The 13,753-nt window shown below is 44.7% G+C and overlaps 1 protein-coding gene across 1 annotated transcript in view; it reads left to right on the forward strand.

Moving 5' to 3' along the window:
• Positions 1–13,753, forward strand: part of LOC142917354 (uncharacterized) — a 661,949-nt gene that overhangs the window by 54,137 nt on the left and 594,059 nt on the right. The window lies entirely within an intron of this gene.

A 13,753-nucleotide genomic window follows, 5' to 3' on the forward strand; every position in this document is an offset into this window, starting at 1 on the left:
GGCCGATCTAGACACCACTGGTACCAGTCCACTCAGCTCCACATCCTCTTGTACCACATCACTCCATCTCTTCTCTAGCTCGTGCCGTGCTCGTTTAGCCCCCTCTATCTGGCCGAACAAAAGCTGTTTAGGCATGTGGGCTACATGATCCAACTAATGCAACCTTGCCTGCCAGAGGAGCTCACCGATGGGATTTTGTCCAGATCTTTCAAAGATCTGTGAGCTCCTCACACAATCCAGCCTGGTTAAACCTAGGATGGATCGTAGGCAGGCCAGCCTAAATGTTTCTAACCAGGGAAGATTTTCCTTTAGGGCGGTTTACATTTTGCAAGCGTAGAGAAGGGAGGGCATGACTGGCCGAGAAGATCGAAGCTTCATAGGGAGTGACAGACCAGGTAGCTTTACGCAACTGATGGAAAGTTAATACCGCTTGACTGACTCGGAATGAGACCTCTGTTGTCAAACCGGAGCTGGTCATGAGCACACTGCCCAGGTATGGAAAACTCTTCACTCTTTCCACAAATACAAAGATCCCCCATATAGCCTTAACAGGCCGGCATGGCACATGAAGGGGTGAGTGGCAAGCACAATGCCACGTCAGAATTGGGTATTACAGATAGGTAGCCTGCCGCCAACAAAAGAAAAGCTCCAGCAGAATTGCTTCATTATTTAGTTCTATCCATGGCTGGGTGAGCACGTCCCTACTTATCAAGCATTGTGCTCACCATTGTACCGAGTCACTTAAACGCAGGCGAGCTGCTGCTTCTGTACTGCATGAAAGTGACGTGGCATGTTATCGTGAAACACCTCTATAGGCTTATCTTCCAAAGCCTCCAATTGGTGTGCAAGCTTTAACCCACATTACATCGCCAATACTGACTAAAATAGCGCCTTCATCTACTGGCAGAAATTTAGTGACACGCTTTTCAACATGATTACAAATCAGAACCTCTGAGTGCGTGTGATCCAGCCACCGTTTAACGCACTAAAACATCACCTATTGATAATACTCATGTTTAGTTTCATATCGCGTCATCATTCAATGCAAATTGCATCTCACCATCGCTGAGCAACCTCAGGCATACAGGCTGTGAGCCAACACCAACAATTAGCCAAGCTCTGCAGTCCTCTGCAAATTAAGTTAATGAGTGTTGATACCTCCAATTCGTACAATTGGCTCCGTACCGTGCAAAAGAAGTTCAACATACACGCATACAGAAGGGACCTACAATATTTAGTCTGCACTTTGCTGTACTGCCTTCTTCCGGCGTGCCGGGGAGTGGCACCTCCTCGACGTCCATGGGAAGGGATTTTCGCAAAACGTGTGCGGTCCAGCCACCCTCACTGCCTTTGCGGTGCTGGATTAGAGGCTACGTACAGCATAGCCATCACCACCAAGCTATCTGTGATCCCCGAGATGCCTTTGTCCGTCTCCAAATTACACGCACTTTGCCCGTCTTAATGCAATGGACGCCACAAATACGGACTTTGAAATATCGAATCTCACGAATGAGAATGCTTACCTACCCTGCTTGGTAGGTTAGCACAGGGGTCCCCAACCCCCTGTTAGGAACCGGGCCGCACAGCAGCAGGAGGTGAGCGGTGAGTCCGCGTGTGGCCCGCCCCCATTATTTTATTTACCACTTCCATCCGCGCCTCTTTCCCGCACTGCGCACTTGTCTCAGTCACAGTGTTGGTATAAAGCCCACAAGCTCTAACCCCTAGTAGCCACAATGAGTAAGCCCACAAGCTCTAACCCCTAGTAACCACATGGAGTAAGCCCACAAGCTCTAACCCATCGTAGCCACAATGAGTAAGCCCACAAGCTCTAACCCCCTAGTAGCCACAAGGAGTAAGCCCACAAGCTCTAACCCCCTAGTAGTCACAATGAGTAAGCCCACAAGCTCTAACCCCTAGTAGTCACAATGAGTAAGCCCATAAGCTCTAACCCCTAGTAGCCACAATGAGTAAGCCCACAAGCTCTAACCCCCTAGTAGCCACAATGAGTAAGCCCACAAGCTCTAACCCCTAGTAGCCACAAGGAGTAAGCCCACAAGCTCTAACCCCGAGTAGCCACAATGTGTAATAAACAAACGTCGCTGGAGAGCTTCTTTGAAAAGACCCAATGATGACCCCCCCCCTCCCCCGGTCCGTGAAAAAAATTGTCTTCCACGAAACCGGTCCCTGGTGCCAAAAAGGTTGGGGGCCGCTGGGTTAGCACATTCCAAATGTAGCGTAATAGCGCAGTCTGCTGACTGAAAGTGATAAATACAGTGTACGGCAGTACACACGTCAGCAGGCGACAGTACACATGGGGGGAAGACCACTAGGACAGAGTTCATGGAGGGGTCCATCTGGAAGCCCTGGGAACTGCTCTTAGCTTCCAGAAGGGGGGGCGTGGCCAGGACGGAGCCAGGCCACGGCGGGGGGATAAGAGGGAGCCCCGGGCGAGAGCTCGGGGCTGTCGCCGGAAGCGGCTTCCCTCGCCGTGCTGTCGTCTCGCCACCATCGTCGCAGCCGTCTTCGCCGTCGCCGGACGCCACTAGCTAAGACAGCCTGCCAACTTTTCTAGCTAGACAGTGGCGCTGACGATAGACGGTTCTGTTTGAGATATATACACAGTGTACACCCACGTAGGGTGCGTGTGGTCCCCATTGTGTGTGGAATAAAGGTGCCTCCAATTACTGCTGTCTCCGAACTGCGTCACTACACTTTTAAAATTGGGCTGAAGTGGTCGATAAAAAATCCTAAAGCAAATATTTGGTGATACTGCATTGGCAGTGGTGCACAATCACTTGTTGCTTGTGAATATTGCAAGCTGTGGTTAAAATGAACTAGCTTCACAAATAACTATTTACACACAGCAGCATTAGAAGTGTAATTTATTGCCATGCAGTTTTCACATTCTGGATATCATCTGCAAGTTGGCTTAATTGAGAAAAAAAATAAACCTCTCATAAAAATTGAGCGTTCAAATGAAAAAAAATACCAACATTTCAAGAATAACAAGTCCAGCATACATCTTTAACTTTCAGATTAGAAGACAACTCCATCTCACCAGTGAAGATGCAACAACTTAAATTCCGTATACATGGGATCAAACAAATGTCCTTAATTTAACCATAACAGCCACGTGATGCAATGGGAACTAGGGACGACGCCAACTCTGTTTAAACAAGACAGTAGATTGTATGGCTGGGGCAATGTCACGGCTCAAATGTAAATAAACTTAACTGACAAACAGGACACTAGACTCGCGTATTATTATTATACTGTGCACGCAATCAACATAACACCGTACTCTTTGGTTATTTCGGTAAAGTCACGTAGGTATAAAATAAAATGACGGTCGCTTGTTGTGTTGCACCCGAAACGTCGTGATTTATTTTATTTTGTAACTACTACTTGATGACTTTACCAAAAGAACCAAAGAGTATGGATTCCTGCAGTCACGAAAGCTTCAAATCAAGAAGAATAACACTATTTATACATTTTGATTTAAAGCTTTCGTGAACGCAGGGATTCATATTCTTGGTTCTTCCGGTAAAGTCTCGCAGAAGGGAAACAAGAATATGAATCCCTGCAGTCACGACAGCTTTAAATCAAAACAACAATCTTATTTGTGAATGTTTCAGTTAATTTCCACACTCATTGTGTGGCATACTTTAGCTATTTGTCGGACACCTTTGCTTAAAATGTCACAGTCAAAAGTTTTAAAACCAAATAACTCTAAGCATTAAGGGGCTGCTTTGATCATCAAAAGAACACATCTTGTGTCACAGAATGCCATCATGTTTAACATTAACTGGCCAGGGGATAAGAGTGCTTGACTCCAAATACATAGTTGACCAAGTTCCACTTACTAGAAGCTCAATTGTGATGGTGCTATAGACAGGAATGGCCCCAACAATGGCATATGGAGTTTCCACAACTAGCTCGGAGGTGCTAACAGAGATAAGGACCACCAAACCCACATTTGAGCATTTGGTGACCCGTCAAATTTGGCTCAGAATACTCAATCAGCAAGATACAAAATGTAAAGAGAACACATCAGAAGTTGTGTACCCAATAAGTCCTGTTTACCAAACCTACTTGGTTACAGAACTTAGGAATTATATTATTTAGATCCAGAGCAAGACCAAAATTAAGTTATAATGCAGGTGACCTTTTCAATAGCAAGGAAAGTGTAGCTCTCATTCAAAACGCGGGTGTGATGGAGACATGCAGATGGCAAGGCCTTGGGCAAAGGCACAAAAAAGCCAGACTCAGAGGAAACAGCCAAGGAACAGGGAAAGCTGATACGCTTAGACAATGCAATTTTTTTACGCAGAAATGGTTACAGTCAAGCAAAGAGTGCAGTTGCTTAATCAATTTTCCAGTAGGAAACAGCCAGTTTCACCTTAGACTCCACCCTGATTAGCCAAATGTGTCTGAGCACATGTTTAATGTGCAGTTGTATTTTTTATTTTACTATTTTTCTGCATGCATAACTAATGCTCCGAATTGGAATATCGAAGCCAATACACAAGGCAGGGAAATTCCTACTGGCAGCAGATCGATGTCTTAATTAGGAAAGATGCCACGAGAAACACCACGAGAATATCTTCTGGCATCTCTTCAAGAGGTCACACTTAACCAGCACATTCCTGTGCTCCATTAGAGCAGTTCAATGCGTGTCAGTCATCTGACATGTGCTACTTATATTTCACTCTCAGAGTTGGTCGAATCCAAATTAAGTGAAACGAAAAATGCAAGGTGGCTCTCTGATATAGGTGTAACAATGATGTCACTAGTTACACCTCGTGATTAGATGAATTGCCGCAATTTAAAACAACAATTATAACATTGCAGTGAATGTTGCAGTGGTCTTGAGCCCATTTCATACACATTCAAATAAATATATTATTTCATATTAGATTCAATGAATGCTTAATTACATGAGAAATCGATACTGATAAGAACCCCCAACGAAAAAAAGTGTTAAATGCTCATGTAGTGTGTGCAGCTGAAAGGCTCAACCACACGTTGCGCTAAAACGCTTTACTTTTGAAAAACGTTGATCTCTATTTTTCTTTCTCTAGGATTAAGGGGGCCTGTCGTGGGCAAGTTTCTGATGCAGGTCTAGAGGCCCTGGTGGTGCTCACATCAATGGTGGACACACGATGCCCATGCTGGTGTCACTCAGGTGGAGGCATGAGGGTAAAGACAGGCTAAGCCGGTGAGAGATGAATCTTGGTTTGAAGGTGAGAGGGGCACGGATAACATTTAACGTTATCCTGGAACGTGGAGAGGCGGAGGGGTCCGGAGAGACATGGGTAGGTAGCAGCCTCGCCAGCTCAATCTTCCCACTCGTACTCATCAAAATCATCGTCATCATTGTCATCATCATCCTCGTCTGTTAGGACACAAGTTAACAGCACTTGTAAGAGACAGCCTCATCATGTCAAGGGATGGCCCCAAAGATTACATTTAATTGTTCTCACTTTAGCAGTGCTAGATGGCTTCCATGTATGTGTAGAGGTGTTAACTACGCTCTGTTGTGTAACCTGCATTGCCACCAGGGCAGTGCAGCATTACCCCTGGGTACAACGGTTGGGGTCAGTCGAGGTGAAACGGATCGTGGCCAGGGTTTGGTACGAGCCAATCAGACGGTTCCACGTGTGAATGTATGATTGGTTCTACCTGGCCACGAAGGAGTATAAGACAGGTGACCCAACGGACCTCGGGGAGTTCTCTCCCTGCACGAAGATAGAAGACTGGGCTGAAGCCTAGCTAGGACCCTGGACCAGCCTTTCAGCCCTTCTAAGGGCTAAGGCTCGGCATACCCAGTGGTCAGGACCCACCGGGCCAGCGGTGGGTCAGATAGCCTCCCCTAGGTCCTAGCCGGAGGACTAGGATAGCGGTAGACGTGTGAGTCCCGCCAAGTCAGGAGGTTGTACCTCCTTAGGTATCAAGGAGGTTAGCGGTAGACGTGTGAGTCCCGCCAGGTCCGGAGGCTGTACCTCCCTAGGGTATCGGGTGAGGGGACCGAATATCCCTCTGTGTGTGTTAAGCGTTGTATAAGGAAATAATACAATAAACAGAGTGTGCCTCCTAAAGAAGTCTGCTCGTCCTTACAACACTACAACTGGTGTCAGAAGTGGGGTGTTCTGTCCCAAAAAGTTGATGGCATTGAAAGGGTTGTTGCCTATGGTAGCAGAGTCTTGTCTCTTGCTGAACAAAGATACTGTGTGACCAGACGTGAGCTGCTGGCCATTGTTTTTTTTATTCAGCAATACAGGCCGTACCTGTATGGTCAGCATTTTACCGTGCGATCTGATCATTCGGCTTTACAGTACGCTCTGCGGGTTGAACAACCGTCCGGGCAGCTTTCTCGGTGGCTCGAAGTCCTTCAGGACTACGATTTCAATATCACTTACCGTAGGGGTGCACAACACACGAATGCCGATGCGTTGTCTTGCCTCCCGCTGGCTCAAAAATGTGCGTGTTTTTTGGGCTCGGGCCGTTGTAAGCCGCCACTGCCTGCGCAGGTCGCGCCTCTCACAACGGTGTCATTCGGCTTTACAGTACGCTCTGCGGGCTGAACAACCGTCCAGGCAGCTTTCTCGGTGGCTCGAAGTCCTTCAGGACTACGATTTCAATATCACTTACCGTAGGGGTGCACAACACACGAATGCCGATGCGTTGTCTTGCCTCCCGCTGGCTCAAAAATGTGCGTGTTTTTTGGGCTCGGGCCGTTGTAAGCCGCCACTGCCTGCGCAGGTCGCGCCTCTCACAACGGTGTCAGCCGCACTTCCCGCCGCCTCAGCGCCGATGTTGGATCATGCAGATCCAATGGCCAGTGACGATTTGCTGGGGCTAACTTTGGCCGAATGGGGTCGGCACCAGAGCGAGGACATGTCGTTATTGAGGTTGCGTCGCCACGCGAATAATGCAACTCCAAGACAGGGCAAATTTAATTCATTCGTCATGAAGCACGGCTTGTTGATGCATTGGGATGCTGACTCGTGTCAACATAAAATCGTCGTGCCATCCGCCTTGCGATGCAAGGCCGTATGGGCGGCGCATGAGCGTTTATTGCACCTGGGTGTTCATAAGACCATTGGGTTGTTGCGGTTGCAATTTTTCTGGCCGGGCATTGTTGTATATATAGGTGTTATGAAAATTGATGAAAATAATGAAAATTAAATGAAATTTGAAATTTGCATAATTTATCCGAAATTATGTTAATTGGTGTAATTATGCACATAAATTCTACTGATTCGAGAGATAATCGTATTAATTTATGCGAGTGGGCGTGGTTATGATAATGCAGGTCGTTATGGATTATAAGGTCGAGCCTCGGTGACAAGGATTGTGTTATGAATTGGAATAATGCAATTAATCGTATGCAGTGACGCAGACGTTGTGAGCGTGAATGAGAGAGAGTCGATTCGACTCTGCTCTTTAATTCCGTATTATCGATAAGGATACGATTACTCTCGATTGAACATTATGAATTATGTGTGTTATGGATTATGTGTGGTGATAGTGTGCTTATGATAGGTCCCCAGGATTCAGATCTCATACGCAGAACAATATTATGCAGGATTTCAGGAAGAATCACACACAAACCTTCTGCTTTAATCAATTTTATTTCTAGCTAACTTTAATTTTTGGATAATATGAAAACTCAATCTCGGCATTTGGAATTTCAACACAGCGTTAACATGATAACATCACGATTGCGTTGTTTCACCTCGATAGCGGCACCTGTGGTTAATTCCCGACGCGTAACGCAATCGATCGGTTGTTGAAAGAGAGATTAAAAACATGCGAACTATTCTATCAAACCTTAACTTTATAATATGCAAACTCGTATACTTGAATTGTTACACAACACGGCACTTGGTCTTTGATTCGTATCCAATCCTTAATACATTCTGATATGCGAAGTTATTATGCTTTAAATCGTCAGCACAGTACCACGTTGATGTTCGTTCATTGATTCATAACGATTATGAATTTAAAGCGTTCGACTGAAATACTTCTAATTACCTTATCAACACCACTCGATGGCCGCAATGCTCCGTTACTTGAATTGTCACACAACACAGCATTCGGTCATTGATCATGCGCGGCCCTTAATGCAATTATTGTCACGCTTTTAACAATAGGATGACTGATTATTATGCAACGCTACTCGTTGAAAGGGCACTCCAACCAGTATTATTCTTGGAGGCACAAATATGCTTTTGAATTCGTTATTTCATTCGTGGATACCAGCAAGATTATGTAGAAAGAAAAATATTAACGAACGACTCAAGTATTTCTAATCGACTTCTCAACGCGACTCAATGGGTGGCGATGTTTCCTTTTTAGATCCTTATCTCGGGCCAATCTTTTAATTAATTGTGGCCAGATCCCTGACAGGGAACCGGTTGAGCATGCTCTTCACCCCCGCGAGCGGTGCTCCGTGGTGAGGTGCCAAGAATTAATCCTTGTTAATGGGTCAGTTGGTAATTTATGCGGTTACAGCCCCAGCACAATATTACAGAGGAAAATTATGAACACTCTTAAAAACGATGGATTATTCACTCGGTCGTTGCGATGTTTCCACAATCACGGATGGTTCAATGGCTTGAGGTTTTAGGCTTTGTTAATGACCCGTGTGTGTGTGTGTGTGTTGAATGGTATGAGTGGTGAAAGAGTAGGCCAATGTTCGGAATCGATTCTTTGCGTCAAGCAGACGTCTGGTTTGTCGTGTAGTGGGGGGCAGTGTATCATACGTATCAGTTGATTCTTCTTTCAGTAGTTGGTTCGGACTCGACGGACGTTCGTGAATGAGTAGATACGTTGTTGTAGCTGCGATGACCGTCTGGTAGACGGCGTTAGAAGCACGCCCGCAGCGGCGCGGTTGTACGCGGACGGTAGGTAATGCGCGCAGTGCGTCTGCGAGCAGCTGGCACGCTGGTGCTCCGTCGTCGGCGGTTGTAGATTGCAGGCTCACGATTCGCTCGTGGTGGCGCTGGCCGCTAACAGCGGCAGCGGGACGCCAATCGGCGACACTCGCCAATTCGGCGAGTTGTAGAGGCGTCTCCGGCGTCGGTGATGGCTGGTCTTCTGCTGAGATGAGTTGAGCGGGTCTTCTGCTGAGATGAGTTGAGATGAGTCTTCTTCTGTTGAGCTGGCCCCGAGGGCTGATGAGCTGATTTCAATGCTGAAACGGCTCCTTTTTATGCGTTAGGATCGCTAATTTTATCTTATTCTTGTTGTTGCCTTTTAATTTTTTTTGTTGTTTTACTGGCAAATAAGGAAAATAATATGTATACGATTTACCCTGTTGGCGTCTCCGTGTCTGCTCTCTTGGTGTTCTGACCTCGGAGGGACCTTTCCTAAGGGGCCCATCAAACTCTTGTTCATCTGGGGATTTTCGCCGATAGCTGTTACATCCTCGCCTTGAGAGTTTTATTATTTCTTTATATATATGGCCTGTTTATGACCGACATCTGGTTTTTCGTGTTTCTGGCTTACGGGTTTGATTCATTAAAAAAAATATATATATAATGAGACCTCTCAGAGCATTGAGGGCTCGGGGTGAGCATTAACATTATGAGACCTCCTTTGCCAGAAACAAGATATAAGAATAGGTTTTACCCTTTTAACTGGCACAAAAACTGACACCTTTATTCAAGGCATCATGTTTGCAATAACCACAACACAAGCAGTCAAAATGCAAACAAAAAAGACAACTCTGATAATAATATGCACTGTCCTTGAATTTGATTGGTCCACACCCGAGACAGCTTTTCTTAGAGCCTAGTCTCCATTGGTGTTGGACCAGAAGACGCCAAAAGGCATACAACTCAAAAACAGCACACTCTCAGAGCATTGAGGGCTTGGGGTGAGCATTAACATTATGAGACCTCCTTTGCCAGAAACAAGATATAAGAATAGGTTTTACCCTTTTAACTGGCACAAAAACTGACACCTTTATTCAAGGCATCATGTTTGCAATAACCACAACACAAGCAGTCAAAATGCAAACAAAAAAGACAACTCTGATAATAATATGCACTGTCCTTGAATTTGATTGGTCCACACCCGAGACAGCTTTTCTTAGAGCCTAGTCTCCATTGGTGTTGGACCAGAAGACGCCAAAAGGCGTACAACTCAAAAACAGCGCACACTCAGAGCATTGAGGGCTCGGGGTGAGCATTAACATTATGAGACCTCCTTTGCCAGAAACAAGATATAAGAATAGGTTTTACCCTTTTAACTGGCACAAAAACTGACACCTTCATTCAAGGCATCATGTTTGCAATAACCACAACACAAGCAGTCAAAATGCAAACAAAAAAGACAACTCTGATAATAATATGCACTGTCCTTGAATTTGATTGGTCCACACCCGAGACAGCTTTTCTTAGAGCCTAGTCTCCATTGGTGTTGGACCAGAAGACGCCAAAAGGCGTACAACTCAAAAACAGCGCACTCTCAGAGCATTGAGGGCTCGGGGTGAGCATTAACATTATGAGACCTCCTTTGCCAGAAACAAGATATAAGAATAGGTTTTACCCTTTTAACTGGCACAAAAACTGACACCTTTATTCAAGGCATCATGTTTGCAATAACCACAACACAAGCAGTCAAAATGCAAACAAAAAAGACAACTCTGATAATAATATGCACTGTCCTTGAATTTGATTGGTCCACACCCGAGACAGCTTTTCTTAGAGCCTAGTCTCCATTGGTGTTGGACCAGAAGACGCCAAAAGGCGTACAACTCAAAAACAGCGCACTCTCAGAGCATTGAGGGCTCGGGGTGAGCATTAACATTATGAGACCTCCTTTGCCAGAAACAAGATATAAGAATAGGTTTTACCCTTTTAATTGGCACAAAAACTGACACCTTTATTCAAGGCATCATGTTTGCAATAACCACAACACAAGCAGTCAAAATGCAAACAAAAAAGACAACTCTGATAATAATATGCACTGTCCTTGAATTTGATTGGTCCACACCCGAGACACCTTTTCTTAGAGCCTAGTCTCCATTGGTGTTGGACCAGAAGACGCCAAAAGGCGTACAACTCAAAAACAGCGCACTCTCAGAGCATTGAGGGCTCGGGGCGAGCATTAACATTATGAGACCTCCTTTGCCAGAAACAAGATATAAGAATAGGTTTTACCCTTTTAACTGGCACAAAAACTGACACCTTTATTCAAGGCATCATGTTTGCAATAACCACAACACAAGCAGTCAAAATGCAAACAAAAAAGACAACTCTGATAATAATATGCACTGTCCTTGAATTTGATTGGTCCACACCCGAGACAGCTTTTCTTAGAGCCTAGTCTCCATTGGTGTTGGACCAGAAGACGCCAAAAGGCGTACAACTCAAAAACAGCGCACTCTCAGAGCATTGAGGGCTCGGGGTGAGCATTAACATTATGAGACCTCCTTTGCCAGAAACAAGATATAAGAATAGGTTTTACCCTTTTAACTGGCACAAAAACTGACACCTTTATTCAAGGCATCATGTTTGCAATAACCACAACACAAGCAGTCAAAATGCAAACAAAAAAGACAACTCTGATAATAATATGCACTGTCCTTGAATTTGATTGGTCCACACCCGAGACAGCTTTTCTTAGAGCCTAGTCTCCATTGGTGTTGGACCAGAAGACGCCAAAAGGCGTACAACTCAAAAACAGCGCACTCTCAGAGCATTGAGGGCTCGGGGTGAGCATTAACATTATGAGACCTCCTTTGCCAGAAACAAGATATAAGAATAGGTTTTACCCTTTTAACTGGCACAAAAACTGACACCTTTATTCAAGGCATCATGTTTGCAATAACCACAACACAAGCAGTCAAAATGCAAACAAAAAAGACAACTCTGATAATAATATGCACTGTCCTTGAATTTGATTGGTCCACACCCGAGACAGCTTTTCTTAGAGCCTAGTCTCCATTGGTGTTGGACCAGAAGACGCCAAAAGGCGTACAACTCAAAAACAGCGCACTCTCAGAGCATTGAGGGCTCGGGGTGAGCATTAACATTATGAGACCTCCTTTGCCAGAAACAAGATATAAGAATAGGTTTTACCCTTTTAACTGGCACAAAAACTGACACCTTTATTCAAGGCATCATGTTTGCAATAACCACAACACAAGCAGTCAAAATGCAAACAAAAAAGACAACTCTGATAATAATATGCACTGTCCTTGAATTTGATTGGTCCACACCCGAGACAGCTTTTCTTAGAGCCTAGTCTCCATTGGTGTTGGACCAGAAGACGCCAAAAGGCGTACAACTCAAAAACAGCGCACTCTCAGAGCATTGAGGGCTCGGGGTGAGCATTAACATTATGAGACCTCCTTTGCCAGAAACAAGATATAAGAATAGGTTTTACCCTTTTAACTGGCACAAAAACTGACACCTTTATTCAAGGCATCATGTTTGCAATAACCACAACACAAGCAGTCAAAATGCAAACAAAAAAGACAACTCTGATAATAATATGCACTGTCCTTGAATTTGATTGGTCCACACCCGAGACAGCTTTTCTTAGAGCCTAGTCTCCATTGGTGTTGGACCAGAAGACGCCAAAAGGCGTACAACTCAAAAACAGCGCACTCTCAGAGCATTGAGGGCTCGGGGTGAGCATTAACATTATGAGACCTCCTTTGCCTGAAACAAGATATAAGAATAGGTTTTACCCTTTTAACTGGCACAAAAACTGACACCTTTATTCAAGGCATCATGTTTGCAATAACCACAACACAAGCAGTCAAAATGCAAACAAAAAAGACAACTCTGATAATAATATGCACTGTCCTTGAATTTGATTGGTCCACACCCGAGACAGCTTTTCTTAGAGCCTAGTCTCCATTGGTGTTGGACCAGAAGATGCCAAAAGGCGTACAACTCAAAAACAGCACACTCTCAGAGCATTGAGGGCTCGGGGTGAGCAATAACATTATGAGACCTCCTTTGCCAGAAACAAGATATAAGAATAGGTTTTACCCTTTTAACTGGCACAAAAACTGACACCTTTATTCAAGGCATCATGTTTGCAATAACCACAACACAAGCAGTCAAAATGCAAACAAAAAAGACAACTCTGATAATAATATGCACTGTCCTTGAGTTTGATTGGTCCACACCCGAGACAGCTTTTCTTAGAGCCTAGTCTCCATTGGTGTTGGACCAGAAGACGCCAAAAGGCGTACAACTCAAAAACAGCGCACTCTCAGAGCATTGAGGGCTCGGGGTGAGCATTAACATTATGAGACCTCCTTTGCCAGAAACAAGATATAAGAATAGGTTTTACCCTTTTAACTGGCAAAAAAACTGACACCTTTATTCAAGGCATCATGTTTGCAATAACCACAACACAAGCAGTCAAAATGCAAACAAAAAAGACAACTCTGATAATAATATGCACTGTCCTTGAATTTGATTGGTCCACACCCGAGACAGCTTTTCTTAGAGCCTAGTCTCCATTGGTGTTGGACCAGAAGACGCCAAAAGGCGTACAACTCAAAAACAGCGCACACTCAGAGCATTGAGGGCTCGGGGTGAGCATTAACATTATGAGACCTCCTTTGCCAGAAACAAGATATAAGAATAGGTTTTACCCTTTTAACTGGCACAAAAACTGACACCTTCATTCAAGGCATCATGTTTGCAATAACCACAACACAAGCAGTCAAAATGCAAACAAAAAAGACAACTCTGATAATAATATGCACTGTCCTTGAATT

The sequence above is a fragment of the Petromyzon marinus genome, unplaced genomic scaffold, assembly GCF_048934315.1.
Source record: "Petromyzon marinus isolate PM22_M1 ecotype Great Lakes invasive population unplaced genomic scaffold, UKy_Petmar_22M1.pri1.0 PM_G_Scaffold_47, whole genome shotgun sequence".
NCBI lineage: Eukaryota > Metazoa > Chordata > Hyperoartia > Petromyzontiformes > Petromyzontidae > Petromyzon > Petromyzon marinus.